At 44.8% G+C, this 6273-nt stretch overlaps 1 long non-coding RNA gene across 7 annotated transcripts in view; it reads left to right on the forward strand.

Moving 5' to 3' along the window:
* Positions 1-6273, forward strand: part of LOC114486987 (uncharacterized) — a 30439-nt gene that overhangs the window by 7734 nt on the left and 16432 nt on the right. For 2 of the 7 annotated variants that reach the window (XR_008618401.1, XR_008618404.1), the window contains exon 2: positions 4016-4196. The exons of 2 other annotated variants lie outside the window; for them this stretch is intronic. This is a non-coding gene — a long non-coding RNA (uncharacterized lncRNA). Of the gene's footprint in view, positions 1-3560; positions 4197-5156; positions 5280-6273 lie in introns of those variants that run through there. 3 more of the 7 variants (XR_003681534.2, XR_008618402.1, XR_008618407.1) reach the window with 3 other exon arrangements.

Raw genomic sequence — 6273 nt, forward strand, 5'->3', positions numbered from 1 at the left:
GCTCCGCGGCATGTGGGATCCTCCCAGACCGGGGCGCGAACCCGGTTCCCCTGCATCGGCAGGCGGACGCGCAACCACTGCGCCACCAGGGAAGCCCTATCATTTACTTTTGAAAATTATCACCTATTGAAAAATTCAAATAAAAAATAAGCTCAAAAATGAATTCTTGGGATTTCCCTGGCAGTCCAGAGGTTAGGTCTCAGCACTTCCACTGCTGTGGCCCCGGGTTCAGTCCCTGGTCAGGGATCTTACAGGCAAGCCACACTGTGTGGCCAAAAGAAAAAAGAAAATTCTTTTTGTTTTTAAATTTATTTATTTTATTTTTGGCTGCGTTGGGTCTTCGTTGCTGCACGCGGGCTTTCTCTAGTTTCGGCGAGAGAGGGCTACTCTGTTGCGGTGTGCGGGCTGTAGGAGCGCAGGCTTCAGTAGTTGCAGCATGCGGGCTTGGTAGTTGTGGCTCACGGGGTCTAGAGCACAGGCTCAGTAGTTGTGGTGCACGGGCTTAGTTGCTCCGCGGCACGTGGGATCTTCCTGGACCAGGGCTCGAACCCGTGTCCCCTGCATTGGCAGGCGGATTCTTAACCACTGCACCACCAGGGAAACCCCTCAACTAAGAATTCTTATTGTGGTGATGGTTGCACAACTTTGTAAATATACTAAAAGTTATTGAATTGTACACTTAAAATGGGTGATTTCATGGAATGTAAAAGTATACCTCAAAAAACTTTAAAAAAACCCCAAATTCATATTTTTTAAATATTGTAATGATATATTTGAAAATTTAATTCAGGGTTGAGCTTAAGGTTGTACTGAGAGTTGATTTATTAAATTATTATTTTAAGCAGCCTACCAGGGTATAGCTCTAATAAAAGGAAAATCCAGGGATTTCCCTGGCGGTCCAGTGGTTAAGACTCTGCCCTTCCATGGCAGGGGGCACAAGTTCAATCCCTGGTCGGGGAGCTAAGATCCCACATGCCACACGGCCAAAGAAAAAAAAAAGGAAAATCCACTGGAAAAGAATTAGGCCACTATTATGTGTTTCTAGTACTGGTTAATATAAATCAGAAGTGAAACTGTAACATGGCCCAGGATAATAACTGCAGTTGGCGTAAGGCTCTAGGAAATTCCTTCTTTGCAACACTTCTTGGCCAGTGTGTGCTCTTGCTCTTCCTGGTCAAGTCCAGCCCACCTTGTATCTGGGCTGGACTTCTCCTTAACCTTTCTTTGCTTGTCACTTGGCTGGATGTGCTTTGCTGCCAGGAGTGTAACAATTTTTTATACTGAAGTAGGAAAATAGCTAGAAGACATTAGTAGATTTTGCTGACAGGAGAAAGGCCAAGTAGGAACTTGCATGTAAATCAGCCTGCTGGTTAGTCATCGTTCTCACCAATAAAACGACATATCTGGAGGGTGACCAGTGAAGCTCCATATCTGGAATGTTCAGCGGCTGGACTGGGTCCTGGGGACTTTGGAAAGTAGCCTGTAGTTGGTAGTTCAGACCCAAGTGTAGAAAGGAGGGGCTGCTGCCTCATGATCTCTTCACAGCTGTTATCTTGTAATAATTATGCATGGCAGTGAGCAGTCACTGAATATTCCAGGCCTACACCTGTGTACGCCTGTGTGCGCCCGTGTTACTAAACAACGTTGGGCGCTTACTGCCAAAGTGAAATGCTTAGAACACCCAGCAGTAGGTGAACTGAAAGTCTCCAGTCAGAAGGGCTCCTTTCTGGAATAATTAACTACTTGTGCCAAGTCCTGCCTCCCTACTTTTCCTCATGTGATTCTCCCGGCCCTGCTGCGCCGACGGCCCGTCCACACCAGGCCCCGCTAGCTTTCCCGAAGCTCCAGCTCCGAGCCAGTCTCTCCCAAGTTCCCGCCCCTGCTCTGCCCCTTAAGCATCTGTGTGATTTAGGGAAGTTCTTTTACCTTCTCTGGAAAATGGGACAATGCTTCTTAAGGTGGTGGCTTGGCACGAGATGCTCAGTAAAAATTAGCATCTTTCCTAGCTGTTCCATAAGAGAGTAAAAATTACATCGCTTTTGGGGCTTCCCTGGTGGCGCAGTGGTTGAGAGTCCGCCTGCCGATGCACGGGACGCGGGTTCGCGCCCCGGTCCGGGAGGATCCCACGTGCCGCGGGGCGGCTGGGCCCGTGAGCCACGGCCGCTCGCGCCCCGGTCCGGGAGGATCCCACGTGCCGCGGAGCGGCTGGGCCCGTGAGCCACGGCCGCTGAGCCTGCGCGTCCGGAGCCTGTGCTCCGCGACGGGAGAGGCCGCGCCAGTGAGAGGCCCGCGTACAGCCAAAAAAAAAAAAAAAAAAAAATCTTAAAAGGAAACTATGGAGACAATAAGGACCACAGGAAAGTGGGACTTATTGTACGGATTGTTTTCAGGACATTTAACATATGATCTTGGTATGAGTTGGGACCTGATTTTTTTTTTTTCCAAATGACTAGACAGTTGTCTCAATGCTATTTATTGAATACTTTATATATATATATATATAAGACATAAGTATGTCTTCCACTGAAACCAGTGGAAGGAGGAAGTTCATGACAAGAAAGGACTAGCTCCTGAACTGTCAGGCCATGGGAGTTTCCAGCAAGGAAAGGATGGGGACTTTCTAAAGCCTACACCGTACTTTTTGGTGTTAGGCAAATAAATTGGCAGCTAAATACTCTAAATTCCAATAATATGAATTGATTTAACAACTGATTATGTCATTTTAGCTTTTTCTTTCCAGAATCTATAAAACGATGTTACCCTCGTTGGTGCAGAAAATAAGGTGGGGATATTTATCCTCCAGCTCCTTTCCTGTGATATCCCTTAGACTACTGGTGTCACCACTCCTCTCTCCTGGATTCTAGTAACCTCTCTCTCCCCTGGTTCCTTTGGACCTCTCCTGCTATTAGTCCTGGGTCCTTGCAGAATCCCTATACCTCTCCCACACCTTTGTAAATAGTCTAGTGATGGGCTGGTAAGCAGTTGCAGCGGGGGTGGCAGTGGGGTGGGGCAGAGCCTTAATTTGTAGCGCTTGCCAATTGCCATGGTGTAAATATTCCCATCATGGCCCATTTCAAGCTACCAGTGTGAAGTCACTGAACACGGAGTTGGGAGGAAATGTTGAGTCAGCTTTTATAAGTTGCTATGGGCCAGCTTCAGCACAGCCCTGAATAGTCCTCTTGTAAATGAATTCTTTTAAAATTATGCTAATTGGAGTGTGCCATCTGATTCCTATTGGGCCCCAGACTGATTCTGATACCATCCTGGAACATTGGCTGACTGTTCAGTCGGAGGGAGAAAGGAGCTCTCTTTTCTATAGGACTTAAATCTGGGAGGACATAAGCCTAGAGCTTCAGAAGCTGTCTGAGCGCAAAGGCAACCAAGAGGAAGGCAGAGCTAAGAGTCAGAGGTAGACAAATTCTGGTGATACCGTCTGAGCCCTGGATACAACCATACTTGGAGTGAAGTGTACCCTGGCTTTTTCAGGAATGAACTAATAACTTCTCTCCCTCTCTTTCTCTTTTTGCTTCTGTTGATTTCATTGTTTTTGCTTAAACCAGTTTCCCTTGGGATTTTACCACTTGCACACAGAGGATAGCTAAGGGGTATAATGGCATGGCATGGTCTTTTCTGCCTGTAAGCACTCTCCCCTGGGTTTCTGCACTCCAGCTACACTGGTTTACTTTCAGTCACTTAGAAGCGCTCTTGCCCCTCTGCTGTAATTGCTTTGCAGGTACCATTTCCCCTGCCTGGAACAGTCTTCCATCCTCTTTGCCCAGTTAACTCCTACTCACCTTCCAGATCTCTAGCTAGTATTACTCTGGTAGTTTGTTACAACATGGCCCTTGATGAATTACACCTTCCAGTATTCGTGCCCTTGTGTAGTCCCCTCCCCTCCACTCTGGGTTGGCACTGTGACTGCTGTAACCAACAGAATTCAGCCCCTGATGGTGCTGCACCAGTTCCGAGCCTAACCCTTAAGAAAAGCATTTTTCCGCTTTTGTGCTCTTGGAAGACTTGGGCTGACATATCAAAGGTCTGATTCCCCTGCTGGAGACACCAAATGGAGAGACCACACGAGAGAATCCTAGCTGTGTCCCAACCTATGTGCCAGCTGCATGCAGCGCGTGAGTGACCCCCGACAAGACCAGTAGGGGAACGGACCAGCTGAGCCCAAATTACAAAATTGTGAGCAAGTAAGTCTCCTCTGCTCCTCTTCTTCAAGATTGTTGTTTTTAGTTATTACATTTTGGAGTAGTTTGTTGTGCAGCAATGGATAACTGAGAGATTTCCTCCAAAAAAAAAAAGAAGGAGAGAGAAGATTCCTCCAACTTTCCTAGATCAAGTCATTCCCCCATCAGACATTATCAGCACCATGCACATGGCCTTCACGACACTCAGCACATTCTGTAACAATACATTTAACTCAAGAATGACTTTCCTTTTTAGCGTCCCTTTCCTGTGATAAATTCAGGAACTCTAAGAATATTACCCGACCTCAAGGCATCAGTCCTTGTAACAGTGGTCAAAAAGTTAGGTCCGCCCGCACCAGGGCCCGGTCCTTTGCTTTCATTTGTGCTGAATCTGCCTCTGATTCTCTGAAAGTAGGTTCAGTAGAAGTTTTTGCACAGACGTTTAGCACAGTAAAGATCCCATATTCTCCCTGCCACCACATTAGTGATTCTACTCTCAAGCATTAGGCACTATTAATAGGGAAACTAGATTGGAAAAGATTCATGATTTACAGGTTTACAGTATTCAGATTTACACAGCAGTTTCTTCCAAATTATACTCAGGGGAATAAATCAGTGACTAACTTTGGCACTCTTACCAAGTACAGAGATTTCCAATTCTAAAGGATTTTGCTGGTGAGTCATTAAGTTAAAAAAGGAAATCCATATCGGTAATAAATCTCTGTAGAAGCATTCTATGTTCTTTCGAAAACTGATTGTTTCTAGATGGCTACTTCAACTAACATTATCAAAAACAATAGATTTCTGTTAGAATATAAAGTGATGCTTTCTGAGAAATTGTTCCTTTTTTTTTTTAAAGTTGATACAGGAGATTTATTACGGAGGTTACTTCCAGAGGGCCAGAACTTTCAGTAAATTTATTTTTATTTTCATTTAAAAAAAAAACTATTATAGATCATAAATCTCTGCCAGATTGGAAATTTTGGTTGCTGTATTTGTGGGGAGAGGGCATGTGGAGACCTAAATGTTATGCAGCTTAGAACTGACTCTACTGGCGTCCCAAAGCTTCAACCATGGTTACTGAAGGTAAGCGAGGATTCCCCAAACCCATCCTCTCGTTCAAGTGCTCCTCACTCACCCTCCACATATCTCACGACAAAGACCGTATATGCTTCCTCTCCAAGCAGCCACCTCCTCTCTTTTGCTGTTGACACTGTTCTAGTTCAGGCCTGTGGACTTTCGGCCGCACTGTTCAGCGTGCGGAACTTCCCCAGCCAGGGATTGAACTGGCACCTCCTGCACTGGAAGCTCGGACTCTTAACCACTGGACCGCCAGGGAAGTCCAGGTCTGTGGCCTCATGAGTGGTGTTCCTCCCTTCAGTCTCATCTTCACTCCATCTACCTCCTCACCCATTTCCGTAGCACTACTGGAGTAATTGGCCACTCTCTCTCTCCTAAAAAACCCTTCCAAGACTCACCATCCTCTTCAGCAGAGGTCCTTAACCCATGGTTCACAGACGTTAGGCAGATGTATGGACAAGGGACCAGGAACCCTTTGAAGATGTGCAGACAAATGATGTGAATATGTCCATTTCTTGGGAGGGGGTGTGTAGCCTTCATTACATTCTCAAAAATGTCTGTGGCTCCACAAGAGGGAAGAACCATTAGCCTACAGGAGAAAAGCAAATTCCTTGGCAAGTAACGTGATCAAAGGGTGATGGAGTTGGTGAAAAGATGCTCTAAACACCACAGGCAAAAAGGTATAATTTCCAATCTGGTAAATGTTGTGCGTCACAAAACAAGACTTGGGTGTGGGGAGAGATAAATTAGGAGTTTGGGATTAACATATATACACTGCTGTATATAAAATAGATAACCAACAAGGACCTACTGTATAGCACAGGGAACTATGCTCAATATTTTGTAATAACCTATAAAGGAAAAGAATCTAAAAAAGAATATATATAAAAAATATATAATTGATTATATATAATATAATATATATTATATATAATAATATAATATCTATATTATAATATTATTACAATATATTATATATAATATTATATATAATATATTA

Source organism: Physeter macrocephalus, chromosome 10 (genome assembly GCF_002837175.3).
Source record: "Physeter macrocephalus isolate SW-GA chromosome 10, ASM283717v5, whole genome shotgun sequence".
Lineage (NCBI taxonomy): Eukaryota > Metazoa > Chordata > Mammalia > Artiodactyla > Physeteridae > Physeter > Physeter macrocephalus.